Source organism: Pinus tabuliformis, chromosome 1_2, assembly GCF_031772625.1.
Source record: "Pinus tabuliformis cultivar Carrire ecotype Pingquan chromosome 1_2, CPIR1, whole genome shotgun sequence".
Taxonomy (NCBI): Eukaryota; Viridiplantae; Streptophyta; class Pinopsida; order Pinales; family Pinaceae; genus Pinus; species Pinus tabuliformis.
The window spans coordinates 497,433,089-497,456,806 of NC_142298.1; positions in this window are offsets into that span (position 1 = coordinate 497,433,089).

The following is a 23,718-nucleotide window of genomic DNA, read 5'->3' on the forward strand; positions in this document are numbered from 1 at the left end:
CGTGGGGGAGTTCTTAAGGGTACAGTGGTAGAGTTTGGGGATTTTAGGTCGTTGGTGTAATGACAGAGTTAGTGTTATTCACATGGTGGTGGTATATAACACGGTGGTTTCAGAGGGTCGTTGTGTGAAGAATCTGGGTGTTTCAGAGGGTGACAACACATGCATTTCTAGCAAAAAAGCGTCTGTCAATTTTCTTGTCTCGGTCAGTAGTGCTTATGAGTTAGAAATTGCAGTTTTTCAGAAGATTATATGGTTCATTTATGGGTCGGGTATTCTCTTTCTCTTCACAGACAATTGTTTGGTACTCCCCTTCACTGTCATCATGGACATGGTGAGCATTCCTAAGGAGAAGGCCTTTGTATCAGTTTCTCGAGGTTGTCACCAGCCTCGGACGAGCCACATGCATGGGCACAGAGCATTGGATCGAAGGAGGCATCTTCAGGATTGCGGCCAATGTGACAAAGAACACGAGGAAATCAAGGAAGGGATGGCAATTATGTAGAGGTGCATCCATCAACACCAGAAGGAGACTATGGCAATGCAGGAGCATCAACTTGAGAAAAATGAGCGAATTTATGAGTTGGAAGACGAAGTTAACGCTCTGCGTTTGCAAATTGAACAACTGCAACTTAAGCTGAGTGAGAAAGTTTGGAGGCAGAGGAAGAAAACACTGGAATAGATCTTAACAGCCCTGCGCCAATGGAGGAGTAACCAATTCCTTTCGCCTCTTTTTGCCAGTTTTTGATGTCAAATTATACATGTAAGTATTTGTTGAACTAGTTTTGTAGGATTTATAGCTATAGGCAAGCTTCAAGGGATAATTCTGAAATTTTGGTCAAGAAAAATCTGAGTTGGGTAGAACAAAAAGTACGTTTAGAGGCCCTCTGGTGGCTCTTCACTATTTTGTAACTTTCACGATTTTTGGTCACGTACGGGCGCGGATTAATATATATCTCCTACTCTTTCTGGTTAAAAAAAACATATACTTTATCTTCATATACACAGTAAACATAGTTCTATATTATTATACCAGCGTAGATCCATCTTAGCTCTGAATCTTCCAAGCGCCGAGAGGGATCAAATCTCTTTTCACTCTAAAATAGGTTTGCATATCAAGAGATTTGATCCCTCAAGGCACTTTGCAATTTTTATTTTGATAGAGTTATTTTATTTTTTACTTTTTTATTTTATTTTGATTGAGTGAAAATGTTTACATTACATTACATTAATCTTTTGATCTAATCCTATATTTTTATTTTTATGTAATTTGACTTAGTCAAAATGTTAAACATTACATTACACCATCTCTATCATACTAGGATGGAGAGTGCCTCTTGGCATAATTAATTTTCAATTTAATTTAAGTCACTCATATAAAGCTTAATCCAAATTAAAAGCATAAATGCCTTTGATTCAAAAAAAATTTACAGAAAATATTGGAAATAATTAATATTCACTTCAAAATATCATTTTTTATAATTAAATAATTCATATAAAATTTCTTATAATCATTAATTAATTTACAAATACTTTGTTTAAACAAAATCAATTTCAAAATAATCAATTTTAATTTTAAAACTTACCATCTATATTGAATATTTAATTGAATTAACATATACTTTATCTTCATATACACAATAAATATAGTTCTATATAATGATATTAATTTTTCATTTAATTTAAACCCAAAATAGAAGCATAAATATATCATTTTTTATAATTAAATAATTCATATAAAATTTAGTATAATCATTCATTAACTTAGATATTTTGTTTAACCAAAATTAATTTCAAAATATTCAATTTTAGTTTTAAATTTACTATCTATAATGAATATTTAGTTATTTTGCAATTTTTAAGGAAAAATATTTGCTTTACTTAAAATCTAAATTGATGGGTTTTCATAAAGTAATTTGAATGTTAACATATATTTTTTTATTAATTTTAATTTATTATTATTATTATTATTTTATTTAATTATTTTATTTATAAAGTAAAATTACATTAACAATTTAACAAAATGTTATTGGCCTCACTTTTACTCGATTTTTTGGCTAGTAAAAAGTTTCAAAAAATACTAGCTCTGAGCCATAGCCAAGTAGCTATCCAAAACCTGACAGGGATATCATACCAGAAAACTAACGAGATTAAAGCACAACAGATTTTCCTTATGATGGAGAACTGAGAGGGGGAGGTGGATGAAACTCACAATGCACATGTTTTTCCATATGACCTGAGCGACCATCCATGCGATTTATGCTTTCCTAGAGACACCATTGATTGCGTTGGAGATGGGCTAGGATGTCTTACATGTGCCATTGGTTTCATTGAAGATCATTCATGAAGCCAATGAATTCATTTCTTCCGTCATGTCTTGCTTTTGAAATTTGTTCTATAGACATCCGATGTTGCCCTTGCATGGTAAGCATTTCTTTGAATAAATCAGAATTTGAACCATGATGGCATGTTCAGCTTGCAAACCCCTCCGAGCAATGGTGTTTTTCATGGTGATTAGGAGAATCAATTTCTTGTTTATGGGTAGGTTGCGGGGAAGTGCCGACTCAAGAGGAGGGCCACTGAATTGACCCCTATCCCCACCACCCTGAAAAAATCGACTGCGTTGGCATGGCATTGTGTAGTTGGCCAGAACCTCGAGGCAACTGAAATTGTAAAGATAACTAGGATAGAGAAAAAAATCCATAACTAGGATAAAGAAAAAAATGAAGCCTTGGGGGGATTTCCTTTTCTGAATTCGTCCATCCCACCCGAAAAGCTCAAACAATAATAACGAATTAATGTTTTCCAAACCAATGAGTACAAGCCCAACAACATCAGAGTCTAGGTATAGAACGAAACAATGTCATCCTTGACTCTTATTCACTGGCCACAAATAGAAAAGAAAGACAAGGGAATGAATTACTAACATGCTTATAAATTCATATACTCTATCTTCATTTTAATTGTTTTTATTTTTGTGAGAGTGAGGTTCAGCGTCTAGGCAAGAGTGATGTTGTTGGTACTAGGCCAACACACAATTTTTATTTTTGTGAGTATGGTTCAGCCCCTTGGCAAGGATGATGTTGTTGGTAATGGGCCAACCCACAATTATACTTACTTAAGAGTGCTTAAGCTCAAAGTCATTGCAACAATATTATTCAAAGTATCAAATCTCAACATGCTACTAGCGGGGATTTGAACCTAGGTGGGTAGCATCTCAACCACTCAAGATAACCCTAGTTAACCAAAATTTTGGCCATTTAGGACTGCGCGAGGAAAGAAATTAGCTAATTGTCCTCCCTCTCAACATAAAGTAGAGAGAGAAGTTGTCACTATCTGGCCAACCTACAATATAAACTCACTTAAAAGCTCAACATAATTACTCTATTCCAAAGTTACAATATGTTAAATTATTAAACTTAAATCTAGGTAGAAAGAATCACAAAGATATTGTCGAACCACCCAACTAAGCTCAACTAACGTATACTCTATCTTCATATACACAATAAACATAGTTCTATACTATTAATTTTCCATTCATGTATGTTTGATCAAAGTAGAAGCATATATATGTTTGATTCAAAATAATTTAAAAAATCATTACAAAATATACTAAAGATATTTAATTGTCATGTCAAAATATCATTTTTTATAGTTAAATAATTTATATAAAATTCCATATAATCATTGATTAACTTAGAATAAAGCAAAATTAATTTCAAATTATTCAATTTTGATTTTAAATTTATTTATATTCAATATTTAATTAAAATTAACATATACTCTATTTTTATATACACAATAAACATAGTTCTATACTATTATGCCAGTATAGATCCATCTTAGTTTTGCATCTACTAAGGGTGGAGAGGGATCAAATCTCTTTTCACTCTAAAAGAGGTTTGCATATCAAGAGATTTGATCCCTCTATGTGCTTGGTAGATCTAGAGTTAAGATGGATCTATGTTGGTTTAGTTCCCCCTTTAAATAGGCTACATTCCACATGAATAGCATGGATCAATACCATGGGTTCTCAATACCATTGACTATTTTTGTTTTTGTTTTTATAGAGTTATTTTATTTTGTTATTATATTATTTTTTATTTTATTTTGACCAAGTGAAAATGTTTACATTACATTAGATTAATATTTTGATTTTTATGTAATTTGGCTTTAGTTAAATTGTTAAACATTACATTGCATCATTTTCTCATATTAAATTGGAGAATGTCTTTTAACACAATTAATTTTCCATTTAATTTAATTCACTCATATATGTTTAATCCAAAATAAAAATAAAAATGTATTTGATTGAAAATAAAAAAATAAATTATAAAAAAATACGTTTCAAAATATCATTTTTATAATTAAATAATTCATATAAAATTTCATATAATTATTAATTAACTTAAAAATACTTGTGTTTAAGCAAGATAAATTTCAAAATATTCAATTTTATTTTTAAATTTAGGATCCATATTGAATATTTAATTGAATTAACCTATACTCATCTTCAAATACACAATAAACATTGTTATATACTATTATATTAAATTTCCATTTAATTTAAACCACTCATATATGTTTCAATATTTAATTGAATTAACATATACTCGATCTTCAAATACACAATAAACATACTTATATACTATTATATTAAATTTCCATTTAATTTAAACCGCTCATATATGTTTGATCCGAAGTAGAAGCATAAATGTATCATTTTTTATAATTAAATAATTCATATAAAATCGAGCATAATCATCGAAAGTAAAATTAATTTCAAAATATTCAATTTTAGTTTTAAATTTTCAATATATAGAATATTTAATTATTTTATAATTTTTAAGGAAAAATATGCGTTTTATTTAAAATCTTGTTTGGGCTTGGAGTATGCCCTAAAACTGCTTCTGCTTGGCTAAGAGCTCGTCTTCCTCGACGTAAGGAAACAGGTTAACAGCCCAAGACCCAGAGGCATCTGGCAGGGGTGAAAGCCTGCTCCCTTACGGACCACCAGCGGGTTATTTCAGGTGGCGTGGTTTTCCTTGATAACAGTGATGTGTCAACTGACATTCGCGGATAGCAGCCAGAGATGGCTGTCCTCACTGTTGGTTTGACAATCTGAGTTTGATAGGTTTTTCCACCTTTTGAAAAAAAAAAAAAAAAATCTTGTAAATTAATGGGTTTTGATAAAATAACTTGAAAGTTAACATATATTTTTTTATTAATTTTAATTTATTACTATTATTATTATTTTAAGTTGAGGTTTTTTTATTTGTTAAGTAAAATCATATTTATAACTTAACAAATTGTTATTGGCCTTATTTTCACTGGATTTTTTGGCTAGTAGAAAGGTTCTAAAAATTGGCTAATAGAAAGGTTCCAAAAATACTAGCTCTTAGACATAACAAGTTAGCTATCCAAAAATTCACGAGGATATAATACTAGATAGTTTAAAACACAATAGATTGGCATTAGGAGGGAGAACCAGGAGGAGGAGGTGGATGAAACTCACAAAGCACATGTTTTTCTATATGACCCAAGTAACCATCCATTCGATCTATGCTTTCCTATAGACACCATTGATTGCATTGGAGATGGGCCAGGATGTCTTACATGTGTCATTGGTTCCATTGAAGATCATTCATGAAGGCAAGAGGTCATTTATGTCGTCATGTCTTGCTTTTGAAAGTTGTTCCATAGACATTCAATGTTTCCCGTGCATGGTAAGCATGTCTTTGAATAACTCAGAATATGAACCATAATGGCCTGTTCGGTCTGCAAACCTCTCCAAGGAATGGTGTTTTTCATGGTGATTGGGATAATCGGTTTCTTGTATGTAGGTAGGTTGCGTGGGAAGTGCTAACTTGTTAGGTCCCTATACTACTAGTGTAACCCCTTATTGTTATTAGTACAATCCTCTTATTATATTGTTGTACCCATGTAGTCCCCATATTGTTATCATTGTGCCCCATAGAAGCCCACTATTGTTATTATTGTGCCCTTACATTATTATTTTTATGTCGGCTCTAATTATATTGACTCCTTAGACTCCTGTATATACAAAGGAGGTCTTGTCATTTGTATCATCTAAGAATTGTTCATTTGTGTAATGTAAAGGAGGTTGCCCCCTCGAAGAAGCTTATTTCTAAGGCGTTCATCTATTTTTTCTATCTTTTTGTGAGCTAGTTTCATAACATTTGGTATCAGAGCTTTGGATTCTGGGGTTTCTCTGCTCCAAACAGGTCATCGTGGCATTTTCGCTATAACTTTTTTCTGCGACGTTTCAAAAGCTACAATAAACACCCATTTGCGCCGAAATCGTTCTGAACTTCAGGTGCGAATTTCAAAGCTTGTATCGCTATATTTGTGGAGATATGATCTAATGAAGTTAGGGTTTTTGCAGACTCCCAAATTACATTCCAGATAGGTGACCTAGGAAAAATCACCATAACTTTTGTTTTGAGCATCAGATTGAAATTTCGTAAGAAGTTTCAGAAAGAGGATGACCTGCAGTTTTCTGTATATCAGTTTCAGGTACTAAGGTCGAAACAATGACACGTGGCACATCGTACAAGGTCGCTCTACTAAACTAGTTGATAATCAGGTCACCATGGGAGATTTGGAATAACTCTTCCTTGGAGAATCCAATCTTGATCAGACTTGTGGGGTTAGAAAGAGGACTCAGAGGGCTACCGCAGAATGATATTTCAGATATTCAAGATTCACAGTTACAGAGATACAACAGATTCAATATCGAGCTCTTACAAAGTGAAAAAAAAGATGTGTAGTTTTTTTTAATTTTTGCATAAGATTGGTTTGAAAAATTAGTTTGGAGGAATTCAAAGGGAATAGTGAAGAATTATTTGCATTAATTAATGCCCCGAAAAAAGAAAATGGAAACACCTAGTAAGCAACCTGAAAGCTCTAGCATGACTCGTGAAGAAGAGGAAGAAATGCAACATGATATATCAAAATTACAAGACCAAGTACAAGAAATTTCATTCTCACTAAAGGTAAATGAAGCCAAGATGAATGGCGTGGAAGCTAATATGAATGGCATGCACGTTAAGATGGAAGCTAAGATGGATGGCATGGAAGCTAAGATGAGTGGCATGGACGATAAGATGGAAGAATTGAAGATAAATTTGAATAAGTTGCTACAAGAAATGGTCACTAATGGTGCAAGGGTAGTAAAGGAAACTCATGATGAGAACAAAAGAAATGTTAATCAGGATTTCATACACACTAATGTTGGATTGAAGACCCACCATGTTCCAAAAATTGATATGAGGAAGTTTGATGGCAAGGATACTGGAACATGGATACTACAGATGGAGCAATTTTTTGATCTCCATAATGTGCAAAACACACAAAAGGTACGCATTGCAACTTTATAATTGGAACCAAATCAGTTTGTATGGTATCAATGACTTTGCTCTCGTAAACTAATTGTCACTTGGGCAATTTTTACGGAAGAAATGATAGCACATTATGAGGATACAAAAAGCAACACTTTTTTTAGCCAATTGATAAATCTCAAACAAAAGGGTTCAATGATGGAGCACATTGAGGACTTCCAAAAATTGAACATAAGGGTAAAAGATATTCCAGAGGAGCATAGGATTGATGTGTTCATGGGGACTTTAAAGGATAATATCCAACATGAGGTTCGCCTTTGGGAACCTGATTCATTGAAGAAGGCATTCAGGTTAGCAAGAAAAATGGAAAGCAAAATTATGGCAACCAGGATGCCTACCACTCACAACTATAAAGATGGAAGTGTTGTTGCCCCTAACATTCCACAACCTATAAGGTTGACACCACAACAATTGGAAGAAAAAAGAGCAAAAGGGCTCTGTTACAGTTGTGCTAGCAAATACACTAAAGATCATAAGTGTGCTGAGAAGAAATTATTCTACATAGATTGTGAAGGAGGAAAAAAAGGAACAAGAAATGTCAAAAGAAGAGGATATACTGCAAGAACAAAACCTAGATAAAGAAGAAATGAATCCAACCATATCTTGTAATGCATTGGCTGGAATTACCACTCCTCAAACTATCAAGATAGAAGGACATATCAAGAAGAAAAAAGTTATAGTGTTGATTGATTCGGGAAGTACCCATAATTTTATTCATTGTAAGATATCCAAGGAATTGAATTGCTTCCTATATCCAGCACCGGAGTGTCAAGTGATGGTTGCAAGTGGAGGAACCATAAATTGCTCGGGAAAGTGCCATAATATCAATATATCCATGAGAGAATATGTATTGAATAGCCCAATGCTTTCCATTCCAATAGGTGGTGTTGATGTTTTACTAGGAGTCCAATGGCTACAATCTTTGAGGACGATAGCTTTTAATTTTCAAGAACTTTTCTTGAAATTTTTTTGGGAAGGAAAGGAAGTTGAATTGAGGGGTATCAAAGGAAAACCTGGAAAGATAATCAACTCTAGCAGCATGACAAAGCTTCTAAATAAAGAACAACGGGGTGTAATTGCACAATTATGTTCACTAGAAGATCCCACATCGAAATCATGTATTTATCCAAATCTCGAAAATGTTTTGGACAATCATTCCAAGGTATTTGAGACTCCCAAAGGCCTCCCACCTATTCGTGATCATGATCATGTTATTCATTTGATTCCATGAAGTGTTCCTCCAAACATCAGGCCTTACATATATCCATATGCCCAAAGGAGTGGGAACTCATTTAAAAGTTGCAGAAGATCCCAGTTCAAACAGTATTGTGAGAACTTGACAAGGAAGGAAAAATCATATTGGAACCTGAAGCAGTCACAAAACCGAGAAATCGAAAGCTATGAAATAGATCAATTTCAGAGTATCTCATCAAGTGGAAGAACTTACCCGCTGAAGATTTCACATGGGAGGACAAGAATTTATACAAAAGCATCAAGAACTACTCAAGCATTGAGGACAACACTTTTTGAAGGAGAGGGGCATGTTAGGTCCCTATACTACTAGTGTAACCCCTTATTGTTATTAGTATAACCCCCTTATTATATTGTTGTGCCCATGTAGTCCCCATATTGTTATTATTGTGCCCCATAGAAGCCCACTATAGTTATTATTGTGCCCTTACATTATTATTGTTATGTCGGCTCTGATTATATTATGACCCCTTCGACTCATATATATAGAAAGGAGGTCTTGTCATTTGTATCATCTAAGAATTGTTCATTTGTGTAAGTTAAAGGAGGTTGCCCCCTCGAAGAGGCTAAATTCTAAGGCGTTGATCTATCTTTTCTATCTTTTGGTGAGCTGGTTTCATAACATAACTCAAGAGGAGCGCGACTGGATTGACCCATATCCCCACCACCCCAACGAACTTGGCTGCATTAGCATGTCATTGTGTAATTGGCCATAACCTCGAGGCAACTGAAACTATAAGGATAACCTTAGACTTTCCACAAAGCTGAGAAATCCATAACTAGGACAGAGCAGAAACCGAAGCCTTTGGGGGATTTCCTTTTTTGAATTCATCCAACCCACCCGAAAAGCTCAAACAAGCATAACGAATTAATGTTTTCCAAACCTTGAAGTACAAGACCAACAACATCAGAGTCTGGGTATAGAACGAAACAATGTCATCCTTGACTCTTATTCACTAGCCACAAACAAAAAAGAAATATAGAGAACGAATTACCAACAGGTTTCACAACCGTCCTCCCACAAAGGCATGTAAAGCCCAAGAAAGGAATCAAAATTGCCCACTTCAAAACCTCGATAACAACTTATCGCAAATAGGTGGCCCACCTCTTCTTTGGTTTATCAAATGATACTGAGGGAGATGTCCCAGGTAGGCCTAGCAACAGACCTAGAACTGAACCCACAAGTTTTGGCAACAGACCCTAGACTAAACCCACTAGTTCCCCCCTGCTATGGAATACATACAATTCCCTACACCAAAAAAACCGGACCATGAAGGTAGCCACCAAAAGGACTCCAACTGAAGACAAAAGTTGCAGAACATCCAAATATTAAGACAAGTAAGCCCAGAAAGGAATAGAAGCCAACTTATCGTCGGGACTGCATGATCATGAGGAGAGGAGTACCAATGTCATCCTGTCACTGGTGGAGGAAGCATATCTTCATTGCGTTGTAGCTCCCCAAAACACATAAACTTTCTAGGTCCTCGGTCCCAAATTCAACTCGCATGCCCCTATATCCCTTGCTAGTACATGTAACATGGGTTGTGGAATAAGCATGTAACCTTTTCGTTGAACATTAACAATTTTATAGGGCCTTTATAAGGCTTACCCCTTGCTTCTCTAAGCACTAAACCACCATCGACAACCAACACCCACAACGACAAACCTCTAACCACCTTCCTGAATTTGTCATGCCTGGTATAAATTAATCATATGTATTCTACATACGGAAGCTTGGTGCATCTCCCCTCACATTAATTACCTCAATATTTGCTCAGTAGCTATGGCTCCCCAATCTCACTATGTATTTGATTATCCACCCTACCAGGTTATTTTTATTTTTACTTTATTTTCTTAATCAAATTAATTTAAATACCTATATTATTTTAATTTTGTAAATATTTTATTTATATAATATATTATATTATTTTTTAATTAACCTATAAATTATTATTTTTATTTTTATTTCTTTTTCTTTCTACTAATTACACGTTAACCAATAAACAAACACTAATTACCTCGTATCATTTTTTTTTTTTTTTTTGTTTTTTTTTTTTTTTTTTTTTTCACTTCTGGTTCACGGATACCCGGGTCAATGGGTAGCCATTACATCCAGGGTTGTTCAACACTGAGTGGACGCACCCGAAGGCATCAACACCCCTCGACCTATTTACTGACTTAACCCCAAGAGCTTTCAGGATTCGACCCTGTGACCTCCCATTGGGGAGGCACTTGATTTGACCGATTGAGCTAACTCTTGGGACTTACCTCGTATCATTTGAGTGGATAAATTTTTTATTTTTTAACCTAATTCATGTTACATCAAAAATTTTATATAAGAAAAAAATTAAGGTTTTTCATTTAACTTAGTAATTTTTTATATTATTTTCCGAGATTGATTTTTTTAATAAATAATAATCTATGATATTTTACCGTATTTCTAATATTATATAATTTTAATTTAATTTATAAATATGGAAAACAATATTTTCTTATAAATAGAATTATAAATAAAATTACCATTAATACACGAAATGGTAACTTCTACCTCTGCAATAAATTACGTGCAAACAACCACTTGGAATCTCGTTACATTGATATCTCGCGCACAAGTTTTCGGTGAGATTATACAAAAGTATCGTTTTCGATAATCCTGATGTGGCCAGAGTGGGATGTAAGAAGTCTCAGGTCATCGGTAGGTGCAATTAATACTCAGAGAATTCTGTGTTAAAATATCTACGGAGGAGCGGTAATGGTTACCAGGGAGCACAGCGGCGCAGTCCCTACTGAAGGTGTTGTCTGCCTGGCTGTTTGATTCCGAGCGTTTATGAAGATGTTGGGGCCATTAATGAAAACTGGGCAGTTCACATTTACTGTTCACATTAAGCATATGTGGATATTTTACAATGGTATGGAGTATAGATATATCAATTAGGGTTATACTAAGTGGTTAAAAAAAATGAATTTAATCTCGTCTAACTAAGTTCAATTTTCGCAAGTCACATCACAGATGTTGATAATATTAAACATATATTCCTCATCCTCATCTGAAAAATATAACATTATACTATATATATATATATAATTAATTTAAATTTCTCTTAAATTCAAATTTATTAATTATTAAGAAATATTGAACATATATTCTTCATCTGAAATATACAACATTATTATTATTATATATATATATATATATATATATAATTTAAATTTCTCTAAAATTCAATTAAGAAAAATGAAATTTCTTAATATATATCATAGAATTAAATGATAAAATAATTTATGTATTAAGAAATTTGATCTTTCTTAGTTTTTAATAAATTTAGATTAGCTATATAAAATTAATTATCTTAAAATTTTAATATTAAATAGAAAATAAAAAATAAAAAAATTTAATAAGTATTTGTTTAAAAAAATATATCTAATCACTAAATAGTATTTGAATATTTCATTAAAGAGAAAAATAAATTATATTTAAAATTATTATGTATCTTTTTTTTCCATATTTCAAAAATATAACTAGAGAGAATGCACACTCACAACAATCTTTATATGTGATATTTTAATTAATTAATAAAAGTATATCAATATTAATATTTATTTGTATTTTTTAAAATTGATAATGAAGATGGTAGTGTTGTTTATTTCTATAAATACTTAAAAAGTTTATTAGACAAATAAATAAAATCAAATTGAATTCATGACATGTAAATTAGTTGGTTTGTGTGGGGTTTAGTTTTTATGAGATTATTGGTTGAAATCTCATGGGGAGGGGTTGAGAGTGGGAACCACTTTTAGAAGATAAAAACTATTCCACAAGGCATCCAGGTTCAATCAAGCCTCACACAATCCAACATCCCATAGGTGGGAAGATCATTCTTCCATATAAATATCCAACATTGAAGTTGACATTACCCTAAACTCACCTTACTTTAAAAAAAAATCAGATTAAATAATTTTCCAGATATCATTTTTATATAGTGAAACAAAAATACCAAAATCATTATGGTTTTCATAAATGAAGATGTCTTGTATTCTATAAAAAGTAAGGAAATTTAAAAAAAAACCATACTCATCCTAACTTACTTTTATTTTATTTTTTTCCTTTTATATAACCCAGATCTCAAAAGCTCAAACCCATTCTCTTTTAAGTTTGTGATGGTTCATGTTCATATTAGAACCAATAATAGACAACCTATATTTGCTTGACTTGGGTAATTGATATGTCTAATCTAAATATCTAATTACGGCTCTAAACTCCATGGAAGTAAATCTAACTTTATGGAAAAGAATGGCCAAGGAGTGAAAATAATGGGGGTAAAGAGTTGTTCTACTTCATTTTAAAATTATAAGTTATAAAGCTTTTAAATTTGCTCAATTTTATTATAAGTTTTGAAAAAATGTTATAGGTCTAAACTTTATAGGTATAAAGAATAACTGGATAAAAATTAAAGTGTTAGAATGTTAATTTTTTTTAATTTTAATTTTAGAGTTCAACATTTTTATATTTAATTTCAAATTTAAATATACTAAAAAAATTAAAATCACTTTATTTTAAAATGTCTCTTTTAAATTTAAATTTAAATAATAATAATAATAATAATAATAATAATAATAATAATAATAATAATAATAATTCAAACACTACATTAAAACAAACTAACTAATTCCATATCATTTTTCTTAAAACCCAATACATCAAAATTAATTTCAATAAACAACGCTCATTATCATCACCATCTTCTTAATCTTCTTAATCATCGATAAACTTTCCTAACAACCAATCATTCTTGTGTAACACCATGGATCTAATTCATAATAATAAAAATGAATATACGAACAATTAGACATCTTGGAAAATGTTATCAACCTAAATAATTAGAGGATAAATTATTTTCTTATATTTAACTATTATAATCTTGGTTTTCCCCATATTAATGGCAACCTCATGGGCTTTGCAAAATTAAAAAAAAAAAAAAAAACTGAGTCATACCATGTTAAGACTAATGCATCTCTCCTCAAATTTTATAATACGCATACCTGAAAAAGGATAAAAAAACATCCTTATTTAACTTCAAGTGTACAACTAGTGTTTATTGATCACTGGTTATTACATTACAGCTTATTAATAATAACCTTTTTATTGTTTAGTGATCACTGGTTATTTCCGTATTTTATAAATCTCTATTATTAAAAAAAATAATAATAATAAATTTTATTTTCATGAAGTTGTGTCTTTCGATTTTTTATTTTTTTAAATTAAATTTTGAATCTAATCCTCCATAATTATATAAATAAATCTAATAATACAATTACTTGCAACTAAATTATATGCTTATAAATTCACATACTCTATCTTCATTTTTTTTTTTTGTGAGAGTGAGGTTTCAACTTTTAGGAAAGAGTAATGTTGTTGATATTAGGGTAATCTACAGTTTTTATTTTTGTAAGTATAGTTCAGCTTCTAGGTAAGAGTGATGTTGATGGTAATAGGCCAACTCACAATTATACTTACTTAAGATTGTTTAGGCTCGAAGCCATTACAACAATATTATTCAAGGTATCAAAGCTCAATATGCTACTAGCGGAGATTTGAACCTAGATGAGTAGGATCTCAACCACTCGAGATAATTCCAGTTAACCAAAATTTTGGGCATTGGAGACTGCCCGAGGAAAGAAATTAGCTAATTGTCCTCCCTATCAGCGTAAAAGCAAGAGAGAATTTGTCAATATTTGGCCAACCTACAATACAAACTCACTTAAGAGCTTAACATAATTACTCCATTCCAAACTTACAATATGTAAAATTATTAAACTTGAATCTAGATAGAAAGAATCACAAAGATACTGTCGAACCACCCAATTAAGCTCAATTAACATATACTCTATCTTCATATACACAATAAGCATAGTTCCATACTATATATTAATTTTCCATTCATATATGTTTGATCAAAGTAGAAGCATAAATATGTTTGATTCAAAATAAAAGAATAAATATAAAATATACTAAAGGTATTTGATTGTCACTCCAAAATATCATTTTTTATATTAAATAATTCATATAAAATTTCATATAATCATTGATTAACTTAGAATAAAGAAAAATTAATTTCAAAATATTAAATTTTAATTTTAGATTTACAGTTTATATTCAATTTTTAAGTGAATTAACATATACTCTATTTAAAAAGATCAGTGGAGGCAGCTGGTTGGTAGAGTCGGACTTGTAAAGATGGTTAGGTCTTGTCCTCAAACCTGAGAGAGGGCGTTGACTAGTCGTGGGTGTTACTTGTTTCCTAGGCCAAGCCCACTCACCTTTGAAGGTCGACGGAAGCGGCTAGTTGGTAAAGTCGGACTCATAAAGACAGTCAGGTCTTGTGCTCAAACTTGAGCAAGGGTGTTGACTAGTCGTGGGTGTTACTTGTTTCCTAAGCCAAGCCCGCTCACCTTTGAAGGTCGGCGGAGGCAGCTGGTTGGTAAAGTCATACTCGTAAAGACAGTCAGGTCTTGTGCTCAAACTTGAGCGAGGCTGTTGACTAGTCGCAGGTGTTACTTGTTTCCTGGGCCAAGCCTACTCACCTTTGTGGGGTGGTAGGAGGGGGAGGGATTCTCATAAATCCCGAAGGAAGCATAGAAGATAGACATGCTTGGGGCTTGGGAATGAAGACCAATAATCAAGCGGAAGCCCTGGGGTTGTTCCTAGGGCTTTCACTGACCCCAAAAAAGAGCATCCAGGATATGCAAATTCTAGGGGATTCCATGTTGATTATAAATCATATGAATTTCAACTCAGCCGCTCAAAACATCATTATAAACCAGATCATCAAGAGATCCCAAGGCATGATCCCTCTCTTTGATCGAGTTAAATTTTTCCATATTCTAAGGGGTAACAATAAGGACGTCAACAATCAAGCCAATCGGGCCTATTGGATGAATGAGGGAAGCATCAAAGTGAATGACATTTTGGGTTCGGTCATCATTCCCTAATAGTAGTTATGAATCTCAATCTATTGACAGCTAAGTGTGTTTTTGGATGGATCAAGTATTTTAATAATAGAGACTGGTTAGATCTTTACTGCCCCACCTCTCCTAGATTGTCTCTTGTTCTCCCTTGCTCCCCCCTTCTTCCCTCCCACCTCTCCTCCACTCCCCTCCCCCTCACCCTCCCTTACTTCCACTTCAGCCTCCATCCCTCCCGCCCCCTCCCCCCCACCCACCCCCCCACCCCCCCCCCCCCCTACACTGGCCACCTGGGATGCCACCTCCCTGTCCCCTCCTTCCCTTTTCTCCTCGTCCTTGTCCCATCAACATTCATTTCCCCTGGCCCATCCTCCGGACTAGTGGCTCTCAAGAAGAATGGCACCTGAAGCAAAGTGGTTGTTGTCCTCTGGCTCATACAACACTTGGACATTGGATAAGTCTTGGCGTGAGATCTTGGGCTTTTGCTCCTCGTACCTGTGGTAGAAGTTGACGAAACCGAGTAGAAACCAAGCAAAATAAAGGGGAGTGTGAGGAGCATTTAATCCTTCTAGTCTGGGGTGGTCAATTCACATGCAGGACGCTGGTGAGGGATAAGTTGATGGACGTTTCGTTGGGTAGAGGAATTAAGGTCGAACATTTAAATTTCAACAAAATGAGTACCTCGCATCAACTCTACATCAGAATTCAGATCGCCATCCTCTTTATAAGGAGTAGTAATGCTAAGATCTCTCATCTCACAAGCTGGTTTGCTTCTATCTGAGGGGAGTTATTAAGGATACAGTGGTAGAGTCTGGGGATTTTGGGTCGCTAGAGTAATGACAGAGTCAGTGTTATTCACACGGTGGTTTTAGAGGGTCGTTGTGTGAAGAATTTGGGTGTTTCAGAGGGTGGCAACACAGGAATTTTTGGAAAGAAAGTGTCTGTCAATTTGCTTGTCTCGGTCAGTGGTGCTTTTGAGTTAGAAATTGCAGTTTTCCGTAAGAGTATATGATTCATTTTTGGGTCGGGTATTCTCTTTCTCTTTGCGGACAGTTTTTTGGTACTTCCCTTTGTTGTCATCATGGACATGGTGAGCATTCCTAAGGAGAAGGCCTTTGTGTCGGGTTCTTGGGGCTGTCACCAGCCTCAGATGGGCCGCATGCATGGGCACAAAGCTTTGGATCGAGGGAGGCATCTTCAAGCTTGCGGCCAATGTGACAAAGAACATGAGGAAATCAAGGAAGGGCTGGAAATTATGAAGAGGTGCATCCATCAACACCAGAAGGAGATTGTGGCAATGCAGGAGCAACAACTTGAGAAAAATGAGCGAATTCGTTAGTTGGAAGATGAAGTTGACGCTCTGTGTTTGCAAATTAAACAACTGCAACTTAATCTGAGTGAGAAAAGTTTGAAGGTAGAGGAAGAAAACACTGGAATAGATCTTAACAACCCTACGCCAATGGAGGAGTAACCAATTCCTTCCACCCCTTTTTGCCAGTTTTTGATGTCAAATTATACATGCAAATATTTTTTGAACCAGTTTTGCAGGATTTATAGCTATAAACAAGCTTCAAGGAATAATTCCGAAATTTTGGGCAAGAAAAATCTGGGTTAGGTAGAACAGAAAGTATGTTTAGAGGTCCTTTGGTGGCTCTTCGCTATTTTGTAACTTTCAGGGTTTTTGGTCGCGTACGGGCGCAGATTAATATATTTCTCCTACTCTTTCTGGTTTAAAAAAAAACATATACTTTATCTTCATATACACAGTAAACATAGTTCAATATTATTATACCATCATAGATCCATCTTAGCTCCAGATCTACCAAGCGCCAAGAGGGATCAAATCTCTTTTCACTCTACAAGAGGTTTGCATATCAAAAGATTTGATCCCTCTAGGTGCTTTGTAGATCCAAAGTTAAGATGGATCTATGTTGGTTTAATTTCCCCCTTTAAATAGCATATATTCCACATGAATACCATGGGTCAACACAGTGGTTTCTCAATACCATTAGCTATTTTTATTTTGATAGAGTTATTTTATTTTGTTATTATTTTATTTTTTACTTTTTTATTTTATTTTGATTGAATGAAAATGTTTACATTACATTACATTAATCTTTTGATTTGATTCTATATTTTTATTTTTATGTAATTTGACTTAGTCAAAATGTTAAACAATACATTACACTATCTCTATCATACTAGGATGGAGAGAGCCTCTTGGCATAATTAATTTTCCATTTAATTTAAGTAGTTCATATAAAATTTGATCCAAAATAAAAGCATAAATGTGTTTGATTCAAAATAATAGAATAAATTATATAAAATACTAGAGATATTTAATATTCACTTCAAAATATCATTTTTTATAATTAAATAATTCATATAAAATTTCTTATAATCATTAATTAATTTACAAATACTTATTTCAAAATATTCAATTTTAATTTTAAATTTACAATCTATATTGAATATTTAATTGAATTAACATATACGTGATCTTCATATACACAATAAATATAGTTCTATAGTATTATATTAATTTTCCATTTAATTTAAACCCAAAATAGAAGCATAAATATATCATTTTTTATAATTAAATAATTCATATAAAATTTAGTATAATCATTGATTTATTTAGATATTTTGTTTAAGTAAAATTAATTTCAAAATATTCAATTTTAGTTTTAAATTTACTATCTATAACGAATATCTAATTATTTTGCAATTTTTAAGGAAAAATATTTGTTTTACGTAAAATCTTGTAAATTGACGAGTTTTGATCAACTAATTTGGAAGTTAATATATATATATATATATTTTTATTAATTTTAATATTTTATTTTATTTATTTATTTATTTATTTATTATTATTATTATTTAAGTTGAAGTTTTTTATTTATAAAGTAAAATTACATTAACAATTTAACAAAATGTTATTAGCCTTACTTTTATTTGATTTTTTGGCTAGTAAAAAGTTTCAAAAAATACTAGCTCTGAGCCATAGCGAGGTAGCTATCCAAACACTGATGGGGATATCATACCAGAGAACTAACGAGATTAAAGCACAACAAAAATCCATTAGGATGGAGAACCGGGAGGGGGAGGTGGATGAAACTCACAATGCACATGTTTTTCCATATGACCCAAGCAACCATCCATGTGATCTATGCTTTCCTAGAGACACCATTGATTGCGTTGGAGATGGGCTAGGATGTCTTGCATGTGCCATTGGTTTCATTGAAGATCATTCGTGAAGGCAATGAAGTCATTTATGTCGTCATGTCTTGCTTTTGAAATTTGTTCCATAGACATCTGATGTTGCCCTTGCATGGTAAGCATTTCTTTAAATAACTTAGAATTTGAACCATAATGGCATCTTCAGCCTGCAAACCCCTACAAGAAATGTGTTTTTCATGGTGATTAGGAGAATCAGTTTCTTGTTTATGGGTAGGTTGCGGGGGGAGTGCCGACTCAAGAGGAGGGCCATTGAATTGACCCCTATCCCCACCACCCTGATGGAATTGACTGCGTTGGCATGACATTGTGTAGTTGGCCAGAACTTCGAGGCAACTGAAATTGTAAAGATAACCTTGGGCTTTCCACAGAGTTGAGAAATCCATAACTAGGATAGAGAAAAAAATGAAGCCTAGGGGGGATTTCCTTTTCTGAATTCGTCCATCCCACCCGAAAAGCTCAAACAAGAATAATGAATTAATGTTTTCCAAACCAATGAGGACAAACCCAACAACATCAGAGTCTAGGTATAGAACGAAACAATGTCATCCTTGACTCTTATTCACTAGCCACAAATAGAAAAGAAAGACAGGGAATGAATTACTAACATGCTTATAAATTCATATACTCTATCTTCATTTTAATTTTTTATTTATTTTTGTGAGAGTGAGGTTCAGCATCTAGGCAAGAGTGACGTTGTTGGTACTAGGCCAACACACAACTTTTACTTTTGTGAGTACGATTCAGCCTCTTTGCAAGAGTGATGTTGCTGGTAATAGGCCAACCCATAATTATACTTACTTAAGAGTGCTTAGGCTCGAAGCCATTACAACAATATTATTCAAGGTATCAAAGCTCAATATGCTACTAGCAAGGATTTGAACCTAGGTGGGTAGGATCTCAACCACTCAAGATAACCCTAGTTAACCAAAATTTTGGCCATTGGGGAATGCCCGAAGAAAGAAATTAGCTAATTTTCCTCCCTCTCAACATAAAGGCAAGAGAGAAGTTGTCCATATCTCAACAACCTACAATATAAACTCACTTAAAAGCTCAACATAATTACTCTATTCCAAAGTTACAGTATGTCAAATTATTAAACTTGAATCTAGGTACAAAGAATCATAAAAGATATTGTTGAACCACCCAACTAAGCTCAACTAACGTATACTCTATCTTCATATACAAAATAAACATAGTTCTATGCTATTAATTTCCCATTATGTATGTTTGATCAAAGTAGAAGCATAAATGTGTTTTATTCAAAAAAAAAATACGAAATATACTAAAGGTATTTAATTGTCACCTCAAAATATCATTTTTTGATAGTTAAATAATTTATATAAAATTTCATTTAATCATTGATTAACTTAGAATAAAGCAAAATTAATTTCAAAATATTCAATTTTGATTTTAAATTGATTTATATTCAATATTTAATTAAATTAACATATACTCTATCTTCATATACACAATAAACATAGTTCTATACTATTATACCTAGATCCATCTTAGTTCTGGATCTACTAAGGGCGGAAAGGGATGAAATCTCGTTTCACTATAAAAGAGGTTTGTATATGAAGAGATTCGATCCCTCTAGGTGCTTGGTAAATCCAAAGTTATGATGGATCTATATTCGTTTAGTTCCCCCTTTAAATAAGCTATATTCCACAAGAATATCATGAGTCAATACCATGGGTTCTCAATACCATTGACTATTTTTATTTTTATTTTTATAGTTATTTTATTTTGACCTAGTGAAAATGTTTACATCACATTACATTAATATTTTGATTTAATTTTATATTTATATTTTTATGTAATTTAACTTAATCAAAATGTTAAACATTACATTACATCATTTCTATTATATTAGGTTGGAGAATGTCTCTTGAAACAATTAATTTTCCATTTAAATTAAGTCACTCATATATATTTGATCCAAAATAAAAACATAAATATGTTTGATTGAAAATAAAAATATAAAATTATAAAAAATACTGATCACTTTAAAATATCCTTTTTATAATTAAATAATTCATATAAAATTTCATATAATTATTAATTAACTTACCAATACTTGTGTTTAGGCAAAATCAATTTCAAAATATTCAATTTTATTTTTAAATTTACAAACTATATTGAATATTTAATTGAATTAATCTATACTCGATCTTCAAATACACCATAAACATAATTATATACTATTATATTAAATTTCCATTTAATTTAAATCACTCATATATGTTTGAATATTTAATTGAATTAACATATACTCGATCTTCAAATACACAATAAACATAGTTATATACTATTATACTAAATTTCCATTTAATTTAAACCACTCATGTATGTTTGATCCAAAGTAGAAGCATAAATGTACCATTTTTTATAATTAAATAATTCATATAAAATTTAGTATAATCATGGATTAATTTGTCATATTTTGTTTAAGTAAAATTAATTTCAAAATATTCAATGTTAGTTTTAAATTTTCTATTTATATTGAATATTTAATTATTTTGCAATTCCTAAGGGAAGGTATATGTTTTATTTAAAATCTTGTAAATTGATGGCTTTTGAGGAAGTAATTTGGAAATTAACATATATTTTTTAATTAATTTTAATTAATTATTATTATTATTGTTGTTGTTTTAAGTTGAGGTTTTTTTATTTGTTAAGTGAAATTACATTTATAATTTAACAAAATCTTATTGGTCTCACTTTTACTGAATTTTTTGGCTAGTAGAAAGGTTCCAAAAATACTAGCTCTAAGCCATAATGAGTTAGCTATCCAAAAACTCATCGGGATATAATACCAGAAAACTATCGAGATTAAAACACAATAGATTGCCATTAAGAGGGAGAACTAGGAGGAGGAGGTGGATGAAACTCACAATGCACATGTTTTTCTATATGACACGAGTGACCATCCATTCGATCTATGCTTTCCTAGAGACATGATTGATTGCATTGGAGATGGGCCAGGATGTCTTGCATGTGTCATTGGTTTTGTTGAAGATCATTCATGAAGGCAATGAGGTCATTTATGCCATCATGTCTTGCTTTTGAAAGTTGTTCCATAGAAATTCGATGTTGCTCGTGCATGGTAAGCATTACTTTGAATAACTCAGAATCTGAACCATAATGGCTTGTTCGGTTTGCAGACCTCTCCAAGGAATGGTGTTTTTCATGGCAATTAGGAGAATCAGTTTCTTGTATGTTGGTAGGTTGTTGGGGAAGTGCTAACTCAAGAGGAGGGTGACTGGATTGACCCCTATCCCCACCACCCCGATGGACTCGACCATGTTGGCATGTCATTATGGAGTTAGCCATAACCTCGAGGAAACTGAAACTATAAGGATAACCTGAGACTTTCCACAGAGCTGAGAAATCCATAACTAGGACACCAGAAACCAAAGCCTTTGGGGGATTTCCTTTTTTGAATTCATCCAACCCACTCAAAAAGCTCAAACAAGCATAACGAATTAATGTTTTCCAAACCTTGGAGTACAAGCCCAACAACATCAGAGTCTGGGTATAGAATGAAACAATGTCATCCTTGACTCTTATTCACTAGCCACAAACAAAAAAGAAATACAGAGAATGAATTACCAACAGGTTTCGTAACCGTCCTCCCACAAAGGCACATAAAACCCGAGAAAGGAATTGAAATTGCCCACTTCTAAACCTCGACAACAACCTATCACAAATAGGTGGCCCACCTCTTCTTTGGTTTATCAAATGACACTGAGGGAGATGACCCAGTTAGGCCTAGCAACATACCTAGAACTAAACCCACAAGTTTTGGCAACAGACCCCAAACTAAACCCACTAGTTTCCCCCTGCTATGGAAGACATACAATTCCCTAGACCAAAAAAACGGGACCATGAAGGTAGCCACCAAAAGGACTCCAACTGAAGACGAAAGTTGCAGAACATCCAAATAAGACAAGTGAGCCTAGAAAGGAATGGAAGCCAGCTTACCGTCGGGACTGCATGACCATGAGGAGAGGAGTACCAATGTCGTTTCGTCACCGTGGAGGAAGCATATCTTCATTGCGTTGTAGCTCCCTAAAACATAGAAACTTTCTAGGTCCTGAGTCCCAAATTTAGCTCACATGCCCCTATATCCCTTGTGAGTGCATGAAACATGGGTTATGGAATAGGCATGTAACCTTTTCGCTAAACCTTAACAATTTTATAGGGCCTTCATAAGGCTTACCCCTTTCTTCTCTAAGCACTAGACCACCATCGACAACCAACACCTAGAATGATGACAACCAACACCCAGAACGACGACAACCAACACCCAGAACGACGAACCTCTGACCACCTTCTTAAATTTGTTATGCTTGGGATAAATTAATCATACATTTTCCGCATGGGGGAAGCTTGGTGCATATCCCCTCACATTAATTACCTCGAGATTCGCTGAGTAGCTATGGCTCCCCAATCCCACTATGTATTTGATTATCCACCTTATCAGGGTTATTTTTATTTTTAATTTATTTTCTTAATCAAATTAATTTAAATACATATATTATTTTAATTTTGTAAATATTTTAGTTTATATAATATATTATATTATTTTTTAATTAACCTATAGATTATTATTTTAATTTTAATTTCTTTTTCTTTCTACTAATTACACGTTAACCAATAAACAAATACTAATTACTTCGTATCATTTGAGTTGATAAATTATTTATTTTTTAACCTAATTCATGTTACATAAAAAATTTCATATAAGGAAAAAAATTAAGGGTTTTCATTTAACTTAGTAATTTTTTATAATTTTTATATTATTTTGGGAGATTGATTTTTTTTAATAAATAATAATCTAAGA